Source organism: Schistocerca nitens, chromosome 7 (assembly GCF_023898315.1).
Source record: "Schistocerca nitens isolate TAMUIC-IGC-003100 chromosome 7, iqSchNite1.1, whole genome shotgun sequence".
Taxonomy (NCBI): Eukaryota; Metazoa; Arthropoda; class Insecta; order Orthoptera; family Acrididae; genus Schistocerca; species Schistocerca nitens.
In genome coordinates this window covers 71713836-71738910 of record NC_064620.1, presented here as the reverse complement: position 1 = coordinate 71738910, position 25075 = coordinate 71713836, and positions in this window count along the sequence as shown.

The following is a 25075-nucleotide window of genomic DNA, read 5'->3' as shown; positions in this document are numbered from 1 at the left end:
GACTCTAAGCACTATGGGACTTAACACCTGAGGTCATCAGTACAGTAGGCATAGAACTACTTAAATTAACTAACCTAAGGACATCACACACATCCATGCCGATACAGGATTCGAACCTGCCACCGCAGCAACAGCGCGATTCCGGACTGAAGCGTTGCTTGATACCTTTTCAATAAAAGTAATTAAGGTCGCAGTGAATAATGTTGCTATTTAGGTCAATACATGATTGATTAGAATGAGTCGTCGCCAGACCGATGTTTTGTAGTGGAAAACATCGTATACAAAAGGTAGATGCAAATGTAACAATTTAGATGAATTATTCCGCCATAATGCTTTAGTGTTGTGTGTATTGTTATATTCATTACGTTTTACCATTTATTATTTTACATTCCAAGTGGGCTTGCACGATGTATAGCTTACAGCAGAAAATGCCCATTCACCTTTTGGTGACTTCTTCTACAGCACACTCCTGCTGAAAAAACTGACGGAAAAATTAGCCGCACTAGTCGTGTCTGCAGGATGCAATAACACTTAAGTAAGAAACCTCCTAGCAGATTAAAAAACACTTAAGTAAGTTTCAGGCTGGCCACTGTGGGGTCCTGTCCTCTCGTGTCTTATAGGGTACCTAAAGGATGTTGCTTTCTCGGAAAGCAATACAACAATTCAGGCAAATCGCATTAATGGCTTTTATTACAATAAAGTAGGCTGACAATACCTAACTTTGGTTTACAAGAACATGTCACAAGCGATTGGCAACATGCAAACAACACAGGCCAACGATGGAAAAACATTTTTGCCGAAAATACCTTATTCTTATGTTTTTTAGGGTAGGAAATCAAAATATGATACTTAAAAAACTGTATCACCCACTACTTCTTCCCATTTTACAGTTAGATTTATTACATTAAGCGAATTTTTATAGAATTTAATAGCTTTTATATAGTTAAAATAACTTGTAAACGAGATGTAATGAATGTAGTTGACGTTGGTAACATTTCTGAAAAACATTTGCTGGAAAAAAACGGTCGATTCTATTTTTATATTGACAGGTGGCAATTTGTTTACTGTCAACCTAACCTCAATTTCCCGGTTCCCGTACATGTGCTCAATACAATGTATAATCGTGGTTGTAAAAACTCTGCTGACTGTTTTTCTTATACTTGTGGTGAATTTTTGATCAAAAAACACCAAAGAAACATTACAGACTTTGTGAAAAAGGTTTCTCTAGCATACTTTGGATCTAAACTTGGCGATCAAGATAAATTTTGGTCCTCTCATAAGGTATGTTATGTGCGTGTTGAAGATCTGTGAAAATGGTCCAAAATGGAGAAAAAAGCCTTTAGGTTTGGTGTTCTTATAATATGAAGGGAGACAAGAAATGATTTCGATAATTGCTACTTTTGCAGTGTTGGTATTACTGGCCATAATTGGAAAAACAAGAAGGAATAAGCTACCCTAACCTTCCGTCCGCCATCCGACCAGTAGTGCATGGTGTAGATTTGCCAGTTCCTGAACCATCAAATGATTTATTTTCTGATGTACAATGTGATTTACGTGAACCAGATGATGATGAATTCCATTGTAATACAGAAAGTCTAGAGCCCAAATTGTTTACTCAGACCGAGCTTAACGATTTGGTTATGGATCTGGGCTTAAAGAAACTATTGGTGATCCAAAAAACTAAGGCTAGATTTGAATTCAACTCATAAAATTCTATAAAGATCAGCTATCAAAGTAAAACAAGTTTTTCAAAGGAAGTTTTTCGTTGGCCTGTGTAATCAATGTTTTTCGCTTCATAGAATGTCCTTGCAAATAATGGATGTGGCTCACAATTAACAGCTCTTCTAGTCCAGGTCTACCAGTGTCCGTCTTCTACCGTCCGGCCAAGATTGGCAGGAGCGGCGCTTATATTCTCCTCGTCTAGAGGCCGCTCCTAATGTGGTGCGGTCGTAGTCAGTGAACTATTGGCTGACGACGTCTCTCAGCCTTCTCTGCTCTTGTGTTCTTCATCTTCACGCCGGCGCTTGTCGTTACGCAGAAACAACTACCACCTATGGATACCTTTGAATGAAAATTATGGTATAAAGTCACCAAGCGCGTTTCATATATATTTCTAAATATTATCTTGTTGTTGTTGTGGTCTTCAGTCCTGAGACTGGTTTGATGTAGCTCTCCATGCTACTCTATCCTGTGCAAGCTTCTTCATCTCCCAGTACCTACTGCGACCTACATCCTTCTGAATCTGCTTAGTGTATTCATCTCTTGATCTCCCTCTACGAGTTTTACCCTCCACGCTGCCCTCCAATACTAAATTGGTGATCCCTCGATGTCTCAGAACATGTCCGACCAACCGATCCCTTCTTCTAGTCAAGTTGTGCCACATGCTCCTCGTCTCCCCAATTCTATTCAATACCTCCTCACTAATTATGTGATCTACCCATCTAATCTTCAGCATTCTTCTGTAGCACCACATTTCGAAAGCTTCTATTCTCTTCTTGTCTAAACTATTTATCGTCCACGTTTTACTTCCATACATGGCTACACTACATACAAATACTTTCAGAAACGACTTCCTGACTTTTAAATCTATACTCGATGTTAACAAATTTTTCTTCTTCAGAAACGCTTGTCTTGCCATTGCCTGTCTATATTTTATATCCTCTGTACTTCGACCATCATCTGCTATTTTGCTTCCCAAATAGCAAAACTCCATTACTACATTATGTGTGTCATTTCCTAATCTAATTCCCACAGCATCAACCGATTTAATTCGACTACATTCCATTATCCTTGTTTTGCTTTTGTTGATGTGCATCTTATTTCCTCCTTTCAAGATGCTGTCCATTCCGTACAACTGCTCTTCCAAGTCCTTTGCTGTCTCTGACAGAATTACAATGTCATCGGCGAACCTAAGAGTTTTTATTTCTTCTCCATGGATTTTAATACCTATTCCGAAACTTTCTTTTGTTTCCTTTATTGCTTGCTCAATATACAGATTAAATAGCATCGGGGATAGGTTACAACCCTGTCTCACTCCCTTCCCAACCACTGCTTCCCTTTCATACCACTCGACTCTTATAACTGCCATCTGCTTTCTGTACCAATTACAAATAGCCTTTCACTCCCTGTATTTTATACCTGATACCTTCGGAATTTGAAAGAGTGTATTCCAATAAACATTGTCAAAAGTTTTCTGAAAGTCTACAAATGCTAGAAACGTAGGTTTGCCTTTCCTTAATCTTTCTTCTAAGATACGTTGTAGGGTCAGTATTGCCTCACGTGTTGCAACATTTCAACGGAATCCAAACTGACCTTCCCCGAGGTCGGCTTCTATCAGTTTTTCCATTCGTCTGCAAAGAATTCTCGTTAGTATTTTGCAGCTGTGACTTATGAAACTCATAGTTCGGTAATTTTCAGATCTGTCAACATCTGCTTTCTTTAGGATTGGAATTATTATATTCTTCTTGAAGTCTGACGGTATTTCGCCTGTTTCATACATCTTGCTCACCAGATGGTAGAGTTTGTCAGGACTGGCACTCCCAAGGCTGTCAGTAGTTCTAATGGAATGTTGTCTACTCCGGGGGCCTTGTTTCGACTCAGGTCTTTCAGTGCTCTGTCAAACTCTTCACGCAGTATCTTATCTCCCATTTCATCTTCATCTACATCCTCTTCCATTTCCATAATATTGTTCTCAAGTACATCGCCCTTGTGTAGACCCTCTACATACTCCTTCCACCTTTCTGCTTTCCCTTCTTTGCTTAGAACTGGGTTTCATACAAGTGGTTCTCCTTCCTCCAAAGGTATCTTTAATTTTCCTGTAGGCAGTATCTATCTTACCCCTAGTGAGGTAAGCCTCTACATCCTTACATTTGTCCTCTAGCCACCCCTGCTTAGCCATTTTGCACTTCCTGTCGATCTCATTTTTGAGACGTTTGTATTCCTTTTTGCCTGCTTCATTTACTGCATTTTTATATTTTCTCCTTTCATCAATTAAATTCAATAATTCTTCTGTTACCCTAGGGTTTCTACCAGCCCTCGTCTTTTTACCTATTTGATCCTCTACTTCATTCACTATTTCATCTCTCAAAGCTACCCATTCTTCTTCTACTGTATTTCTTTCCGTCATTCCTGTCAATTGTTCCCTTATGCTCTCCCTAAAACTCTGTACAACCTCTGGTTCTTTCAGTTTATCCAGGTCCCATTTCTTTAAATTCCCACCTTTCTGCAGTTTCTTCAGTTTTAATCTACAGTTCACAACGAATAGATTGTGGTCAGAGTCCACATCTGCCCCTGGAAATGTCTTACAATTTAAAACCTGGTTCTAAATCTCTTTCTTACCATTATATAATCTATCTGATACCTTCTAGTATCTCCAGGATTCTTCCATGTATACAACCGTCTTTTATGATTCTTGAACCAAGTGTTAACTATGATTAAGTTATACTCTGTGCAAAATTCTACCAGACGGCTGCCTCTTTCATTTCTTAGCCCCAATCCATATTCACCTACTACGTTTCCTTCTCTTACTTTTCCTATTCTTGAATTCCAGTCACCCATGACTATTAAATTTTCGTCTCCCTTCACTACCTGAATAATTTCTTTTATCTCATCATACATTTCATCAATTTCTTCATCATATGAAGAGCTAGTTGGCATATAAACTTGTACTACCGTAGTAGGCGTGGGCTTCGTGTCTATCTTGGCCACAATAATGCGTTCACTATGCTGTTTGTAGTAGCTTACCCGTACTTCCATTTCTTTATTCATGATTAAACCTACTCCGGCATTACCCCTATTTGATTTTGTATTTATAACCCTGTATTCACCTGACCAAAAGTCTTGTTCCTCCTGCCACCGAACTTCACTAATTCCCACTATATCTAGCTTTAAGCTATCCATTTCCGTTTTAAAATTTTCTAACCTACCTGCTCGATTAAGGGATCTGACATTCCACGCTCCGATCCGTAGAACGCCAGTTTTCTTTCTCCTGATAACGTCGTCCTCTGGAGTAGTCCCCGCCCGGATATCCGAATGGGGGACTCTTTTACCTCCGGAATATTTTACCCAAGAGGACGCCATCATCATTTAATCATACAGTAAAGCTGCATGCCATCGGGAAAAATTACGGCTGTAGTTTCCCCTTGCTTTCAGCCGTTCGCAGTACCAGCACAGCAAGGCCATTTTGGTTAGTGTTACAAGGCCAGATCAGTCAATCATCGAGACTGGTGCCCCTGCAACTACTGAAAAGGCTGCTGCCCCTCTTCAGGAACCACACGTTTGTCTGGCCTCTCAACAGATACCCCTCCGTTCTGGTTGCACCTACGGTACGGCCATCTTTATCGCTGATGCAGGCAAGCCTCCCCACAGCGGCAAGGTCCATGGTTCTTGGGGCTGGGGTCTTAATATTATATTCACTCGTAATGCACAGTAACTATTTATTAGTTTAGAGATGAAGGCTTCAACCCTGTCCTGTAACTGAAAAGACCAACTAATTATCTGTGGATCAAATGCTCCCTAAATACTCTGTGAATGTTAACTTTGAACAATCAGATCTCAGTCACCATAGCATAATGCGCCACACTGGATTTAAGTTCTTTTTTTTAAAGTCATCAGTCTTCTGACTGTTTTGATGTGACCCGCCACGAATTCCCCTTCAGTGGCAAACTATCTCACACTAGCACTTGCAGTCCACGTTCTCATTTATTTGCTTAATGTATTCCTATCTTTGTCTACCTCTACAGTTTTTACCCTCTAGTACCATGGAAGATATTTCCTGATGTCCTATCATTCTGTCTGTTCTTCATCTCAGTCTTTTCAATATATTCCTTTCCTCTCCGATACTACGCAGAACCTCCTCATTCCTTTCTTTATCAGTCCATTTAATTTTCAACATTCGTCTGTAGCACCCATATCTCAAATTATTCGATTCTCTTCTGGTCCGGTTTTCCCACAGACCACGTTTCACTACCGTACAATGCTGTGCTGCAAATGCACATTATCAGAAATGTCATCCTCTAATTAAGGTCTATGTTTGATACTAGTAGACTTCTGTTGGCCAGGAATGGCCATTTTGCAAATGCTGGACTGCTTTTGATGTTCTCGGTGCTCCATCCGCCAGAGTTTATTTTGCTACCTAAGTAGCATCATTCCTTAACTTCATCTACTTTGTGACCATCAGTTCTTATAAGTTTCTGGCAGTTCTCATTTCTTCTACTTCTCATTACTTTCGACTGTCTTCGATTTACTATCAGTCCACATTCTGTGCTCATTAGATTGTTCAGTCCATTCAGCAGAGCCTATAATTCTTGTACACTTTCAATGAGAATAATAATGTCATCAACGAACCTTATCGTTGACATCTTTAAACCGTGAATTTTAATTCTGCTCTTGAACCTCTCTTTTATTTTCGTCATTACTTCTTCGATGCAGAGACTGAACAGTAGGGGCAAAACACTACGTCCCTTTCTTACACACTTTTTAATTCGAGCGCTTCCTTCTTGCACTTGTAATATTATTCCCTTTTGTTTCTTGTACATGTAGTATATGATCCGTCAACCGCAAGGCTTACCCCTTATTTTGTCACAATTTCGAACATCTTGTAGAGCGCATTTTCCTGTGAACGTCTCTTGATTTTTCTTTAGTCTTGCTTTCGTTATCAACCGCAATATGAAAATTTCCTTTCCTTTCCTAAAGCCAAACTGATTGTTGTCCGCAATTTTCTTTTCCGTTCTTGTATACTGTTCTGCTCGGTGCACAAGCTGTTAAGCTGACTGTGCGATAATTGTCACACTCGTCAGTTCTCGAAATCTTAGGAACCGTGTGTACGGTATTTTTCCGAAAGTCAGAAGGTACACCGCCAGACTCACACATTCTACGCATCAACGCGAATAGTGGTTTATTGCCACTCCCCCAATGAGGTTAGAAATTCTGATGGATGTTAGCTATTACTTCCGCCTTATTTGTTCTCAAGTCTTCAAAAGCTCTTTTAAATTCTCATTCAAATACTGAACCCCCTGTCCCTTCTATATCGACTCCTGTTTCTTCCTCTCTCACGTGATCGGACAAGTCTTGCGACTCATGGAGGCTTTTAGTGTACCCTTTCTACGTATCCCCTCTCTCCTCTGTATTTAACAGTGGAATTCCCACTTCACTTTTGATATAACCAACCTTGCTTTCAATTGCACGGAAAGTTGTTTTACTTTGCAGTATGCTGAGTCCGTCGATCCGACAATTACTTCTTTTTCGATTTCTTCACATTTTTCATGCTGCACTGCATATTTATTTCATTCCTAAGTGACGTGTATTTCTGTATTCCTAAATTTGGCTTAACATTTTTGTTCTTCCTTCTTTCAGCGATCAATTGATTTAAGTCATTCTGAACAGTGTTACAGCTCTGATACATTAAAATTTATTAAGTCATAGTGTGACTCAAAAAGAAAACTTTTCTTCAGAGTTCAGTGCTAACACGTCTGATCGGCGCGAGATCAGAGCACAGAGTCCTGCCTGTCAGACTAGCCTCCCTGTACTATAGTGTGCGAAAGTGCTGCCTTCAATCTGGGTGCGTCAAAACGTAGACAGTCAGCTTTCGAGTCTGATATATAACATCCGGCATTTCCCGATCCAAACAAATCACTTTATCAAAGGATTGGATACCAATTACTTATTTCAGATAAAGATCTAGATTAAGCACTGTACCCGTCTAAATTACAGAAATATATTTTTCGTTTCCCAGTACAGTAAACTGGCCTCTTACAATACACAAGTTTTCCCGTTGTATGTGACTCATCCATATGAAACAATGTATTTTCTCTCACTTTTGCAACGCAGGGGGAGTGGTAGAACTGGGTTGAGCTGTGAGTGGTCTATTACCCTTAAAATTGTTATTCATCCAATTCTCATAACTAACTTCCAATAAATATTCAGCAGATGTAACTGGAATGGCTTAAATTTGATTTGCATAACGTAATATCTTTAACAGTTCAACATTGAGGTTAGCCACAATCAGATACATCAATTAAAAAAACAGGATCCAAATACACTGTTAAACAAAAAAAGTAATACATCCATGTTATATCAAAACAACCCTAACAAATGGTTCAAATGGCTCTGGGCACTATGCGACTTAACTGCTGAGGTCATCAGTCCCCTAGAACTTAGAACTACTTAGACCTAACTAACCTAAGGACATCACACACATCCATGCCCGAGGCAGTATTCGAACCTGCGACCGTAGCGGTCGCGTGGTTCCAGACCGCCTAGAACCGCTCGGCCACTGCGGCCGGCCAACATTAACACACAAGAGGACCACTTCCTTGAATACTTCAAGAAGTTCTTTAGTTAGGCATGTTGCCCAAGGGCAATTAGCAAACAGTAAACCTAGCACCACTCTTTAAATACAAGTAAAGACCAATCACACAAGAAGCGTAGCGCTGAACAAAATAGTTCAAATGGCTCTACGCACTGTGGGACTTAACATCTGAGGTCATCATTCCTCTAAGGCTTAGAACTACTTAAACCTAACTAACCTAAGGACAGCACACACATCCATGCCCGAGGCAGGATCGAACATGCGACCGTAGCGGCCACGTGGTTCCGGACTGAAGCACCTAGAACGGCTCGGCCACAAGGCCAGCAGCGCTGAACAAACAATATTTAACAATAATAAAAATTACTGTAAGTTGCTTAAAAAATTGTACACAGTATATGTCCACTAATGCAACTTCAACCAGCGGACCATCTGACCAGTTGCGTCAGATACCATAACGCCTCCATATACCACAACTAACTAGGAAATTTTAAAATCCTCACGTAATTTAACATTTGTATTTATATATTATATTTATATATTATATTTCAGAGCTAGATAAGAAATGTAAGGACTATGGTATGAAGATTAGCATCTCCAAAACGAAAGTAATGTCAGTGGGAAAGAAATATAAACGGACTGAGTGCCAAATAGGAGGAATAAAGTTAGAACAGGTGGACGGTTTCAAGTACTTAGGATGCATGTTCTCACAGGATGGCAACATAGTGAAAGAACTGGAAGCGAGGTGTAGCAAAGCTAATGCAGTGAGCGCTCAGCTACAATCTACTCTCTTCTGCAAGAAGGAAGTCAGTACCAAGACTAAGTTATCTGTGCACCGTTCAATCTTTCGACCAACTTTGTTGTATGGGAGCGAAAGCTGGGTGGATTCATGTTACCTTATCAACAAGGTTGAGGTTACGGATAAGAAAGTAGCTAGGATGATTGCACGTACTAGTAGATGGGAACAATGGCAGGAGGGTGTCCACAATGAGGAAATCAAAGAAAAACTGGGAATGAACTCTATAGATGTAGCAGTCAGGGCGAGCAGGCTTAGATGGTGGGGTCATGTTACACGCATGGGAAAAGCAAGGTTACCCAAGAGACTCATGGGTTCAGCAGTAGAGGGTAGGAGGAGTCGGGGCAGACCAAGGAGAAGGTACCTGGATTCGGTTAAGAATGATTTTGAAGTAATAGGTTTAACATCAGAAGAGGCCCCAATGTTAGCACTGAATAGGGGATCATGGAGGAATTTTATAAGGGGGGCTATGCTCCAGACTGAACGCTGAAAGGCATAATCAGTCTTAAATGATGATGATGAGGAGGAGGAGTATATGGCCACTAATGCAACTTCAACCAGCGGACCATCTGACCAGTTGCGTCAGATACCATAACGCCTCCATATAGCACAACTAACTAGGAAATTTTAAAATCCTTACGTAATTTAACATTTGTATTCGGAGAGGGCTCGTTGGAGCACATTAAGTAAAAGAAACGATCTTGCGACAGTGTTAAGTGAGAAGGGACCGATGAAGACAAGTGAGTAAGGAAACAATTATATTTTGGTTATGTTGCCACTGTATGTGCACACATACCAAGATAACAAGTAGGAACCATGTGTAGTGCGCCGAATACTACTACACTACTGCTCTGACTAACCAGTATAGGGGTATAACGGATATAAGTGCAGTTATTTATATGTCGCACCGAAATGCGAGGGTAATCCCAAAAGTAAGGTCTCCTATTTTTTTATAAGTACATAGAAATGTTTATTTCTACAATGGTTTAAACCAGTTTACAGCTTAAACATTTGGCTATTTTTCTACATAATCACCATATCTGTCGATGCTTTTTTGTAGACGCTGTGGCAGTTTTTGAATGCCCATGTCATACCTGCTCGCCGCCATGCTGTTCAGAAAGTTATGAACCTCTTCTTTCACCTCGTCGTTGGAGCTGAATCGCTTTCAGGCCAAATGTTCTTTTAACCTAAGGAACAGATGATAGTCACTGGGCGCCAAATCAGGACTATAGGGTGGGTGGGTGGTTATGTTCCACTGAAACTGTTGCAGGAGAGCAACGGTTTGCCGAGCGATGTGTGGGCGAGCATTGTCATGGAGAATGTGTACGTCCTTGCTCAACATGCCGCTACTCCGGTTCTGAATTGCCCGTTTGAGTGTTTTCAGAGTCTCACAGTACCGGTCAGCGTTAATTGTGGCCCCAACGATTGAGCTCCCACGACGAGGTGAAAGAAGAGGTTCATAACTTTCTGAACAGCATGGCGGCGAGCTGGTATGACATGGGCATACAAAAACTGCCACAGCCTATACAAAAATGCATCTAGAGAAATGGTGATTATGTCGAAAAATAACTAAATGTTCAAGCTGTAAACTGATGTAAACCACTGTAGAAATAAACAGGTCCACGTACTTATAAAAAGTTATGAGACCTTAATTTTGGGATTACCCTCGTATATACTTAAATCAGTGTGTTGGTTGTTTTTTCTGTGTCGAACAGTCTTCCCTCAGACAAGTCACAAGTTTTACGACCTTATGTTTTCTGCATGGTCGTAACTGCACCACTAAGTGGACTACAACTTTCAGTGTAGACTAACTATTTGCGTTCATGCGTTCACATTTAAACGCTTCATCTGCTGCCCGGGGGAAAAAAAGCATAATTAGCTTGCTCTTGGCACATATACCTGTAAGTAATAACCAACCCAAAAACATACAACTTTTAACAGCTACAACTATTAGCCTGCAAATAACGTGAAACTCATGTAATGTTGTTCAGTACAAAATCCTTAGTCACCCACAGAAATACCTGCCCTTACGCCCGCTGCACCCTATGTCTTGCCCAGAAACTATGTAGTCTCATAACCAGCCAGCAGAACAACCCAATTATATCAAGAAATGTTGCATCTAGAAATCGTTCCACTTTGTCGAGTCGGAACACTGCTGTTTACGTCAGGGAGACACTTATCACGCAACGTTACAGTAGCGCAGTCTATCACACACTCACACAGGCTAAGTCGCTATGTCCAGTGTTGCAGGGAGAGGGCGGACAGAAAGCCTTAAAGCAAACTGCGCCCAACCTACCGTGCCACAACCGTTCGGACAGCCCACTCTTTTTATCGCCAGAGGACTGCATCACGGCTATCCAGGCGTACAGTGAAATCCACGGATACTAGATTACACCGTAGAGATCACGTTCAAGCGAGCTGTGAGCTATGACATCACTATGAACCCTCTCGCCAGGCTGTACTGCGTTGAAGCTTGTAGGCAAACAGTGCACACGCGTCAAAGTAGTACACAATTATGAATGTAATCGATATTTGCCATGTTTTATTCCATTATAATTATTATTATTACTGTTATTATTATTAAGTTTTATATTTGTTAGCCTTTTCTTCTATGGGCGGTGAAATGCAGGTGTAAAGCCTCCAAATGATATCAACTTCTTTCGTCGTATTCGAGTGCACAATTTATTTTTTCTGACGGAAGACACCGATCAGGCTTGGACCGCATAGACGCACAATATGAAGAAATAACCTACAATATTATTTCAAACAGTTAAACCCGCCACGTTAGCCGAGAGCGCTAACGTGCTGCGTCGTGGACTCGGGTAGGCGCGCCGGCCCCGGATCGAATCCGCCCGGCGGATTAGCGAGGACGGTCGGTCTCCCGGTCAGCCTGGATGTGGTTTTTAGGTGGTTTTCCACATCCCTCTAGGTGAATACCGGGCTTGTCCCCGCGTACCGCTCAGTTACATAGCTCGCAGACATCTGAAACCTTTCGCATTATTCCATGGATTACACAGGTCGCAGACAGTTGGGGTACACTAATTGCGTCCCTTAATCTAACATTGCCAAATCCGATTAACCATGTTGACCCTGCGTACCTGCGGGAAAAAGGCACAGGTGAAAGAAAGAATAATTTTAAACAGTTTAACTATATTAACAGATATTCTTTTTCTATTCTGGAAACGTATGTCTCAATTTTCTTCATTTTATTAATAACTTCGAGTTTTCAGAACACTAAGACTTAATTCAATAAAACATGTGAAATGCTAAATTGCCTGAGTCTACGTCCATGACTAAACACAGCGCTTTATAAGAGAGACAACGTAAAATCGCATTCTTCGTAACATCTTCAGATGACCAATTAGTACATCGTCCTTTGGTAACGATTTGTTGATAGTCACAAAAATAGGCCTGAATCACCTTTTGAACATGTTTTTATTTCAGTAACCCAGTACTACATCGAGAGAGGTGATCCTGTTAATTTGTATCATTTTTCCTAATGTCTTTTATTTCTGTCACCATAATTCTTAATTGTTGGCATAATAACGTATTGTAGCATTCACAGTACTGTTTCCTTTCAAACTTAACCTTTTGTCTAGTAGTAATTTCTTCATTAGTTGATAATATATATACCCGTAAAAATATCTTCTTCATGGTAGCTTCCTTTTCATACCCGAAGATTTCTCTTATTATTAGGACCATTACAGCGCCCTAAACCAGAAGCGGAGGATGGTACATTTATAGTTGTAACAGCATTACTCCTGAACTTGAGTTTCGGAGGAATATTGACCAGTACACTTTCTAAATCACTTACGTAACCAAAATAAGTAAAATATATTGAGCCGACACGACCGTTTTCAACTGAAAATAAATCTGCATGTTGACAAGCATTTATCCATTTTTGTTTCGTCCCATTGTTTTTAGGTAATATGTGAATCTAAATTCGTAACTTACTTACTTCTCTGCTGTGGTTAATGCAACAGATGATAGACCAGCAAACCATTACTTCTCATTTAAAAACTTGCTCTAAAACACTCCGACAGTACACTGATGATTACGCCAGTTGTTAATAAAACTTCACAGTGGCGTAAGCTACCTTAGTTTCGCTCGTAAACACAATTACAACATACGTTATGGCAGTTGTCGGCTGCTGAGCGCTGGTTGCGTCCACTCTGACGTCAGCGGCACCGCTTGCTACTGTGCATGCGCCATATGTTCCCTAACGTGTATTCAACTGTCCGTGTTTCAACCCATACGGCCCGCACCTCGGGGGGTGTCATCGAGAGCCTAGTTGATGTTTCGTGTCCGGGCGACTTCGCCGTTCTCTCTGTGCGCCTTCGGTAGCTCGTGTCGCCTGGCGCTCTTCCCGACAGCGCCCCCAGAAGTCACTCGTTAGTGGCTGCAGCGCTGCCAGCGCGGGTTCTGAATAACTGCGGCTCACCGATGTCTTACGACGGCACAAAATTCGTTCACACGCTTCCTTCCAGTGGTAAATGTTAACATGTTATGTACATACCACAGATATTATTTCATTTATTGAAGTAGGAAACCTCATGAAACAGCTATTATAGAAGGTGGCTCACATAAAAGTAGCCTATGGAAGTATAACAGAAATGCAGAGATACTACAGAAAACCAAGAGCTGAAATGGACCTCACGAGACAGCTACTATAGAAGGTGGCTCAGATAAAAGTAGCCTATGTAAGTATAACGGAAATGCAGAGAAATTACAGAAACCAAGAGCTGAACTGGACTTACATTTTATTTACAATGAAGAAAACAGTGTAACATCAATATACAACTGTGCATGTCTAATCATATTCAGATACACCTGGCAACTTCGACGCGGCAACTTCACGGCTGATGTTACACTACTGGCCATTAAAATTGCTACACCACGAAGATGACGTGCTACAGACGCGAAATTTAACCGACAGGAAGAAGATGCTGTGATATGCAAATGATTAGCTTTTCAGAGCATTCACACAAGGTTGGCGCCGGTGGCGACACCTACAACGTGCTGACATGAGGAAAGTTCCCAACCGATCTCTCATACACAAACAGCAATTGAACGGCGTTTCCTGGTGAAACGTTGTTGTGATGCCTCGTCTAAGGAGGAGAGATGCGTACCATCACGTTTCCGACATTGGTAAAGGTCGGATTGTAGCCTATCGCGATTGCGGTTTATCGTATCGCGACATTGCTGCTCGCGTTGGTCGAGATCCAATAAATGTTAGCAGTATATGGAACCGGTGGGTTCAGGAGGGTAATAGGGAACGCCGTGCTGGATCCCAACGGCCTCGTATCACTAGCAGTGGAGATGACAGGCATCTTATCCGCATGGCTGTAGCGGATCGTGCATCCACGTCTCGATCCCTGAGTCAACAGGCGGGGACGTTTGCAAGACAACAACCATCTGCACGAACAGTTCGACGACGTTTGAAGCAGCATGGACTATCAGCACGGAGACCATGGCTGCGGTTACCCTTGACGCTGCACCACAGACAGGAGCTCCTGCGATGGTGTATTCAACGACGAACCTGGGTGCACGAATAGCAAAATGTCATTTTTTCGGATGAATCCAGGTTCTGTATACAGCATCATGATGGTCGCATCCGTGTTTGGCGACGTCTCGGTGAACGCACATTAGAAGTGTGTATTCGTCATCGCCATACTGGTTCAAATGGCTCTGAGCACTATGGGACTCAACTGCTGAGGTCATTAGTCCCCTAGAACTTAGAACTAGTTAAACCAAACTAACCTAAGGACATCACAAACATCCATGCCCGAGGCAGGATTCGAACCTGCGACCATAGCGGTCTTGCGGTTCCAGACTGCAGCGCCTTTAACCGCACGGCCACTTCGGCCGGCTCGCCATACTGGCGTATCACCCGGGGTGATGGTATGGGGTGCCATTGGTTACACGTCTCGGTCACCTCTTGTTCGCATTGATGGCGCTTTCAACAATGGACGTTACATTTCAGATCTGTTACGACCCGTGGCTCTACCCTTCATTCGATCCCTGTGAAACACTACATTTCAGCAGGATAATGCACGACCGCATGTTGCAGGTCCTGTACGGGCCTTCCTGGATACATAAGATGTTTGACTGCTAACCCTGGACGGCCGCGGTGGCCGTGCGGTTCTGGCGCTGCAGTCCGGAACCGCGGGGCTGCTACGGTCGCAGGTTCGAATCCTGCCTCGGGCATGGGTGTGTGTGATGTCCTTAGGTTAGTTAGGTTTAAATAGTTCTAAGTTCTAGGGGACTTATGACCTAAGATGTTGAGTCCCATAGTGATCAGAGCCATTTGAACCATTTGCTAACCCTGGCCAGCACTTTCTCCAGATTTCTCACCAATTGAAAACGTCTGGTCAATCGTGGCCGAGCAACTGGCTCGTCACAATACGCCAGTCACTATTCTCGATAAACTGTGGTATCGTGTTCAAGCTGCTTGAGCATCTGTACCTGTACACGCCATCCAAGCTGTGTTTGATTCTGTTGTGGATTGGCAGGGGCCAACCCACGGAGTTTGGAGGAAGCCGAAAGGCACGCGTTTAAGCTCACGTAGGCTGGCGTGAGGTCTGGAACAGGACAAGGAATTTAGACTTCAGAAAAAAGGTGGTATTTGGTGGAATACTTAACTTTAATCCATTAATGTTGAACGTAGCTCTTGTCTGTACATTATTTACAATATCAATAGTAACTGAATAATGGCGCCTTGCTAGGTCGTAGCAAATGACGTAGTTGAAGGCTATGCTAACTATCGTCTCGGGAAATGAGAGCGTATTTTGTCAGTGAACCATCGCTAGCAAAGTCGGTTGTACAACTGGGGCGAGTGCTAGAAAGTCTCTCTAGACCTGCCGTGTGGCGGCGCTCGGTCTGTAATCACTGATAGTGGCGACACGCGGGTCCGACGTATACTAACGGACCGCGGCCGATTTAAAGGCTACCACCTAGCAAGTGTGGTGTCTGGCGGTGACACCACAGATTCAATGCCCAGGCGTATCAAGGGCGTTATTACGGCCAGAGGTGGTTGTTCTGGGTACTGCTTTCTCAGGATCTATGCACCCAAACTGCGTGAAAATGTAATCAGATGTCAGTTCTAGTATAATATATTTGTCCAATGAATACCCGTTTATCATCTGCATTTCTTCTTGGTGTAGCAATTTTAATGGCCAGTAGTGTATGTCTGAGTTCCTGTATTGTGTGTGGATTTGTTTCATAGACCTCGCTCTTCAAGTGTTCCTACAGGAAAAAAAAAAAATCACGTGTTGTTAGACACAGCCGAACGTGGTGCCCATAATTTTTTTCTGACAGTTCTTTCCTCAGTGAACACATCTTGGACTCTTTCCAGGGATACCTTAAACGTGTGGCATGCTGCCCCGTGTTGCTGGAAGAATCAGTATTTTCTTTCATATTTAGTGGGTTGAGCACAAAATTTATCAAAAATTCCCATAGATGCAACTATCTTGAGGGTAACGTCAAAAAATATCGGTCTAATGATACACGTTCCTATTATACCACTCCAAACGCCGATTATTTTACATCATGGAGTGGTTGCTGACACACAACGTCAGGGATCTCTGCTGCCCAGTACCTCGCGTTCTGTTAATTCACATGAATGGAAAAATGAAACCATGCTTCATCAGCCGTTATGTAATGGAAGTGTCTAACAAACCGCCGTTGATGTGATTCAAGAGTAACGTGCATTAATCTACACGTTTCTGACTGTCATCCTTCTGCGACTGATGCACAACCGTCACACGATATGGTTTCAAATTAAGGCTTTCTCAATATCCACCGGCAACATCCTCCGACTTACATGAACCTGTTGGGCCAATTTACGCGTTATCATTTATGAGCTCTGAATAATTCTTTGGCAAATGTGTGCAATAACTGCTGATGTACGATCTGAAGGAATTATTTGTCGTTTTACATTTCGAACAGATCCGTAGGTGCGCAAATTTTTATACCGACACTGTATTGCTCTCTTTGCTGGTAGACATCTGTCCGGAAAATTGACCCCAAAAATTTCGTGAGTTTCCTTAACCGAATCTGTTTTCAGATATGCGTTCACAAGTCTTCGAGAAAGTCATTTGACAAGCTGAAAGGAGAAACGTTTAACTTCAGTGATGCAATAAACTGAAGTGCTGGCGGAAGAATGTTGACAATCAGTTACTGCAAATAAGTATCCATTGTTGTAGCTGTTTAGTCTACTTCAGAAGTCGAAACATTGCATTCGCATTCAAAGGGGAGGCGGATTACTTTTAGAGTACCACATACAAAACAACAGCAATAAAATAAGAGTTTATGCATAAAAACAAAGTATTTTACAGAAAATTGTTTTGCCCTATTACTGAAGGTGTGGATATTTCATTGAGCACCTTCAGTGCCAGATGCTACTTAAAATTTTATCAGGATGTTACTGATTTATGTAAGTTTTAAATTAGGTGTTTTCTGTCATGTTTTTGTACATCTCTGTAAGTACTACATTTACAAAGCTATTTTCCAGCTATTGGTATAATAAACGGCCATATATTGTTCTACATGGTGTTTGACATAGGCGTCATTTAATTTATAATAATGTTAGTGGACTTAATATTTCATTGCCTGTGAGGTAGAAACTACTTTTTTTTCGTGGAATAGGGTGTAGAAGTGTTCAGCGGTGAGGTTATCAAAGCCCTTACTAATATTAAAATAAAGAAATGTGGGTGGAAGTGTTAAAAGGATGTGCCACTCACCCATTCTATCACTCGCTCACTCGCGTGGATCCACGCAATCGCTCCATACCACACGCTGTAAACAATGGCGACGTAGTGAAAGGTACTACACGTGCATTGAAAATAGAAGTAAAATGACAGAAGAGCTAAAGCAGTGGCACGGGAATATGTGACTGTCTGACCTCTTACAAATAAACTTGTTACATGCCTGCTTCTTCGCTACATCCGCCCTTTCGATCCCTGCAGTACCATGTAACCTGCTACTCAGCAGAAACACACCTCCTTCCCCAGCCGTTGTAGTTGAATGAGGGAGTCCCGGACACCCAGGACTACTTTATCTGCTGGGAACAAGCGTTGGAAAGAGTGAAGGACACTCCGAGGATCAGAACAGACTAGGAATTTAGCACTCTAAGCAGTCCTCATCTGCTCCAGTGTCCGCAAGATAGTGACAACTCTAGGCTTAAACGTTAGGTTCTCTCACTCAAGTATCATCGGTCACAGTGTAACGCAGAGTCACTACAAGGATAGGTACTACTAATCTGAAGTTTTCGACAGAACGACGCATAGCGCTACACAGTTTGTATTTTTATTTTTAGACTCATATCACTTTTTACCGGCAATGTCGTCACATTAAAAATATTTTAAATTTTATTACAATATACGAAGCCCTTAATTGAGTAAACAAGCTCGATGGCTGCACACAGGTACTAGGTTCTACCTATAATTTAAGATGGCGCTTTTCACCACACATTAACTCTCAGAAAGAAATAAAAAGTGAAAGTTTCCTGACGAATATTTTAACAACGAACTGCGGTGTTTATGGCCTTGGGGTGGCCTCATGGTGATACTTAGTACCGAAACCAATAATCATTATAAAAAGTAAAAGTAATATTATTAACTACTTTGTTTCTAACAGTCGTCTTTGAATCTCTATTTTTACTCCTGTAATCTGTCAGTACACTATCAGAAACTCCGAACTGCACCCTCTATTTGTACCCAGTTTTTGATTTTTTTTTTTTCCTTTTCGTACAAAACAGGGCGACTGAGTGCATTACTCAACGTTATTCTGCCCATACTTTGTTAAACAGTGATAATGTGGCGAAGCGTCACCGTCGTTAAACAGACAGAATCTCTCGGACTTTTGCTTTACCTTTAAAGTGATTCTGTTTATCCCCAGACTCAATTTATTCGGTGATTAATGCTTCGGGCTGGATTGCAGCTGGAGGCTTCCTCGTGGTAGCAATTTCATTATTCCGACGCGTTATTCCCTCCTGAGATAAAACACTTCCGCAACGACTGTTGCTAAGACATAATTTAATTTATTCTTTCTTCCCTACTTTTATTATCAGCTGCCCGTGGATTATCTGTGGCCTATCCAAAATGCGGAGGGAAATGAGACGCTCTCTCTCTCTCTTTCGTGAAATTATATCTGGTGTCACATTAACGAGATTTAGTACCTGAGGAAAATTCTTGTGCATTTATCCGCTCTCTCTTTTTCCTACCTGAAATGTAGATTAAAATCAAGCATTTCATAAACACAAACGATACAGTTTGATCACATTTTTCTATGGACATAGAAAAATAATCTTACAGTGCGAAACATTCTTGCATTTCTCAAACATCTGAGGTTTTATTTTGCGGCGATTTACGAGTGTGAATTCAGTAGCCACGTCACTTCTGTCCGCTTGTGTAATTTCCGATGTGCTATGATCCATGAGTCTTGCGCCGAATATACTTCTCCAAATTGGGTTAACTCTCGACGTAATGCCATGTTCGTTACAAATCTGTCTGTAACCGACTATTCAGGTACTGTGTCTACACTCTCGCCACAGAACAACTCTAGCCGCAGCATTCGTCCGTCATGCATGGCACCTCTTCAAATGGGACAAAAAAAAAATAAAATGGCTTCTGAGGTCATCAGTCCCCTAGAACTTAGAACTACTTAAACCTAACTAACCTAAGGACATCACACACATCCATGCCCGAGGCAGGATTTGAACCTGCGACCGTAGCGGTCGAGCGATTCCAGACTGTAGCGCCTAGAACCGCTCGGCCACCCCGGCGGGCCAAATGGGACAACCCGTGACCTTTGACCACACCGTTTTTTATCGAATATAACCTAACAGATAGCGTTAGTGACTTCGCCATTTGTTTATATTGCTGGTATGTCTGAGATAGTTGGTCCCAGTCCACCAATGTATGAGATTTTCCACTCAGATCGTAACTCCGAAATTTGCTCTGGTAGTGGATAAGCCTTTGATTGGGATGGTGTGTAGTTAATTTGCTAGGGAATATCTCTAGTGAATATTTTTTTTATCCAACAATTTTTTTAACAGAGTTCTGAAGAAAAATCCACTCAAGCCGTAAGTACTTTACTTTGAAGCACGACAGGTTTCGCAGCATCTTAGCTACATCAACAGGAGCAATAAATGTGGTGTCACCGCCAGACACCACACTTACTAAGTGGTAGCTTTAAATTGGCCGCGGTCCATTAGTACATGTCGGACCCGCGTGTCGCCACTGTCAGTGATCGCAGACCGAGGGCCACCACACGGCAGGTCTCGAGAGACGGACTAGCACTCGCCCCAGTTGTACGGACGACTTAGCTAGCGATGCACACTGACGAAGCCTCGCTCATTTTGCAGAGCAGATAGTTAGAATAGCCTTCAGCTAAGTCAATGGCTACGACCTAGCAAGGCGCCATAGCAATTGATAGTTATCGTATGAAGCATGTCTCATCAAGACCGATGTATACAAATGATGGATTAAACTTAAGTATTCCAGAAGCTACGTACTTTTTTTTATAGCATTCATTACGTATCCTGTTTCAGACCTATCTCTAGCCTGCGTGAGTTTAACGCGTGCATTCGGCCTCCTCTAGCTATACAACAATAATATGTTCTGATCAAAAATTAAATGAGATGACCCATCGTTCACAGTCAGCAGTTTTTTGCAATATGGCGGACTATGAAATCTGCGTCATCTCATCCTCTTTCCTGATCAGAATATGAAGATTCTATTGCACCTGATGAAGCAGCTAAAATGCCGCAAAACAGGTCGTGCTTATAAATACTTATAGCTGAGATCCACTTTTCAAAATGATATGTCCAGTCTATGGCTGCCCTGAATACAAAGTCTTCTGCATCCGGACAGAGGGTTTCCAACTAGACAATTTAAAATGATCACTGATGTTCGAAATAGACTAGGATGCAGTTTCATTGAACTATGTGAGAAGGCCATTTGTAATAATCACAATATAATCAAACCTCACTAAATACGATTCCAAAAACAAGTAAGGATGAATGGACAATTGATAAATATCTACCAACGCAAATGCCTACTTCCTTCAATGTAGAGGGTGCCCAGAAGGAATGGTCAATGTTCGTGGAAATGACAGGAAAGATCATTCGAAGCAAGAAAGTCTAATAAAAACCTGTGTTAATATGCATATCTTAAGAGCTATCAACACTTCTTACTCTTCGATATTGTGAAAAAAGAAACCTTTTAGTGCTAGGTTTTCCACATTTTAAGACGGGATTATATCTACCTTAAGCGATATTACAGGTTGCTCATCTTCGCTGCTGTGAAGCAGTTCTCTTCTACTGAAGAAGTACTGATAACTGTTTCATTATCCATTTCAGATCGTCTGTTTACTAGACACTTTTTTCTTGATGTAGTCCGTACTACTTTCTTCCGGAATATGGAAAGCAAAGAGCTTTTAGTAGAAGCGCATTGTTTCACATTAGCGAAGATAAAGATGTGTTCACAGCTATTAATATATGCATTTTAGAGTCCACGTTTACTAGACTATTCTGCCTAACGGAAACCAGACTACATTACTTGCACATACCGAATAACTGCGCCAATTGCAAACAGTAAGAGTGATGGTGCTGTAAAATTGGTAAAGGACGCCGAGGTACACAAACCGGTCGTATCGGACTTGTAGCATAAGATATGGGTGGAGTGGACTTCGGGCTGGACGTGACGCAGGCGTGGCCTGCACTTTTCAAAGAATATATTAAGTACGAAGTATTCTTCTTGAGAACAAGGAAAGTATACTCGAATTTTATCATTTTGAGAGTACTGAAGGGCGGTCTATTGTAATTGTAAAGAAACTGTTCAACAGTCAAGATCACATAAATTTCACTGAAGCCCCAGACAAACTCGTATAGGCATGCGTATTCAAATACAGAGGTATCTAAACAGGAAGAACACTGCGCTGCGGTCGACAACGGCTATATAAGATAAGTGTCTGATGTAGTTGTTATATCGGTTACTGCTTCTACATTGGCAGGTTACCAACATGTAAGTGAGTTTGAACGTGGTGTTGTAGCCAGCGTACGAATGATGGGACACAACATATCCGAGTTAGCGATGAAGTGCAGATTTTCCCGTACGACCATTTCGCGAGTGTCGGTGAGTATCAGGAATCCGGTAAAACATTAAACCTCCGACATCGCTGCATCCGGAAAGAAGATGCTGCAAGAAGGGACCAACGACGACTGAAGAGAATCATTCAACGTGACAGAAGTGCAACGCTTCCGCAAATTTCAATGTTCGATCATCAAAACATGTCAGCGTGCGAACCATTCAACAAAACATCGATAAGGGCTTTCAGAGCCGAAGGCCCACTCATGTACTACGCTTCGCCTGGGCCGTAAACAGCGACATTGGACTATTGATGACTGGAAACATGTTGTCTAGTCGGATGGGTCTCGTTTCAAATTGTATGGAGACAACCTAAATAATCCACGGACCTTGAATGTCAGCAGGGGACTGTTCAAGCCGATGGAGGCTCTGTAATGGTGTCGGGCGGGTGCAGTTAAAGTGATATGGAACCTCTGAAACGTCTAGATACGGCTCTGACAGGTGACACGTACGTAAGCATCCTGTTCAGATCACGTACAGTCATTCATGTCCATTGTGCGCTCCGACGGACTTGGGCAATTCCAGAAGGACAACGCGACACTCCATAAGTCCAGAACTGCTACAGAGTTGCTTCGGGAACACTCTTCTCAGTTTAAACACTTCCTCTGGCTACCAGACTCCCCCGTTATGGACATTATTTAGCATATCTGGAGTGCCTTGCAACGTGTAGTTCAGAAGAGATCTCCACCCCTCGTACTCTTACGGTTCAAATGGCTCTGAGCACTATGGGACTTAACATCTGAGGTCATCAGTCCCCTAGAACTTAGAACTACTTAAACCTAACTAACCTAAGGACATCACACACACCCATGCCCGAGGCAGGATTCGAACCTGCGACCGTGGCAGTCTCGCGGTTCCGGACTGAAGCGCCTAGAACCGCTCGGTCACCGAGGCCGGTTACTCTTACGGATTTATGGACGGCTCTACAGGATTCATAGTGTCAGTTCCCTCCAGCACTACTTCAGACATTAGATGAGTCTATGCTACGTCGTGTTGCGGCACCTGTGCGTGCTTACCGGTGCCCTACACGACATTAGGCAGGTGTACCAGTTTCCTTGGCTCTGCAGTGTATTTCTTTACTTCAGACAACCGGATTCAACAGATTTCGCTTCATCATCAGACCTTAAAATATTTTTGTTGTGAAACATGTTCACATTACCCTGAAACTCACGCGCAATATGTGAAGTGAAGTTCAGCGTAAAATGAATGTATTTCATAACAGGAAGTTTTTAAGACCTGTAGACGACAGCGAAGACTGTAGAAATCGTTTGTGTTATGTAAGGAAATATTTTATGCGATCGAGGCTGTTGAATGATTTTACAAAGAAAATATAACAAAACAACTTATTTTGGAGCCCAGTACAGTCCTTGAAGGCAGAACATAGCAGGAGAAATACAACATAAAACATCTTTGACACGAAGAAAACAAAACTCAAATCGACGTCGCCCCACATATAAAATTGTCCCAAGAAAATGTCACAATAGTGATTTTAAATATGTGTCCGTGGCCACAGGCAGGGAGGTAGGGAGCCGACAGTCATTTTTTTTTTTTTTTTTTTTTTTTAACAGTCTTCCGAATGGTTTGATGCGGCCCGCCACGAATCCCTATGTCAACCTCTTCGTCTCAGAGTAGCCCTTGCAACCTATGTTTATTGTTATTTGCTGGATGTACTCGTGCTAAAAATAAATAAATTATTATTATTATTGTAATAATGAATGTTGGTCTGTTATAATTTTTCTAAAGATATTGTTATTTCTTGGTAATTGATTGAATTATCAATATTTATAGTTTCAGTATTTTTGAAAAAGTCTATAAATATTGTTATATCTAGGATAATTAATGTCGATATAATAAATACCCATATTGTTAAGGTAATAAATATGGTAATTGATTTAGGTTGAAATATTTCGTTTGATGCAATTCTTGTAATATAAATAAATAGAACTAATCTCTGTCTTAATCTACAGTTTTTGCCCTTTGCAGCTCCCTCTAGTACCATGCGAGCATTCCCTTGTGCCTTAACAGATGTATCACCCTGTCCCTTCTTCTTATAAGAGTTTTCCATACATTCCTTTTCTCAACGATTCAGCGCAGAACCTCATCTTTCATTACCTAATCAACACACCTAATTTTCAACATTAATCTGTAGCATCACACCTTAAATGGTTCGATTCTCTTCTGTTTCGGTTTTCCCACAGTCCATGTTTCACTACCATACCATGCTGTGCTCCAAAGGTACCTTCTCAGAAATTTCTTTCTCTAATTAAGACATATGTTTGCGGCTACTAAACTCCTCTAGGCCAGGAATGCCCTTTTTGCCACTACTAGTCGGCTTCTGTTGTCCTCCTTGTTCCGTCTTTCACGGGTTATTTTGCTGCCTAGCAGAATCGTTTAACTTCACCAATCCTGAACTATTACACTGTTTCCATTTCGGCTACTTCTCATTACTTTGTTCTCTTTTAGATTTAATCTGAATCCGTATTCTGCAACCATTAGATGATACAGACCATTCAGATGATGCTGTAATTGTTCTTCACTTTCATTGAGAATAGCAATGTCATCAGCGAATCGCATCACTGATATCCTTTCACCCTGAATTTTAATCACGCTCTTGACTGTTTCTTTTACTTCCATCGTTGCCTCTTAAATGTGTAGATTGAGCAGTAGAGGCAAAAGACAACATCCTTCTATTAAACACTTCTTAATCCAAGCGATTCGTTCTTCGTCTTCCAAGCTAATTATTCCCTCTTTGCCTACGAACGTGTCTTAATTTTTCTTTTGTCTGGCTTTCATTATCAACTGCAACGTCAGAGCTGCGCCTCTGCT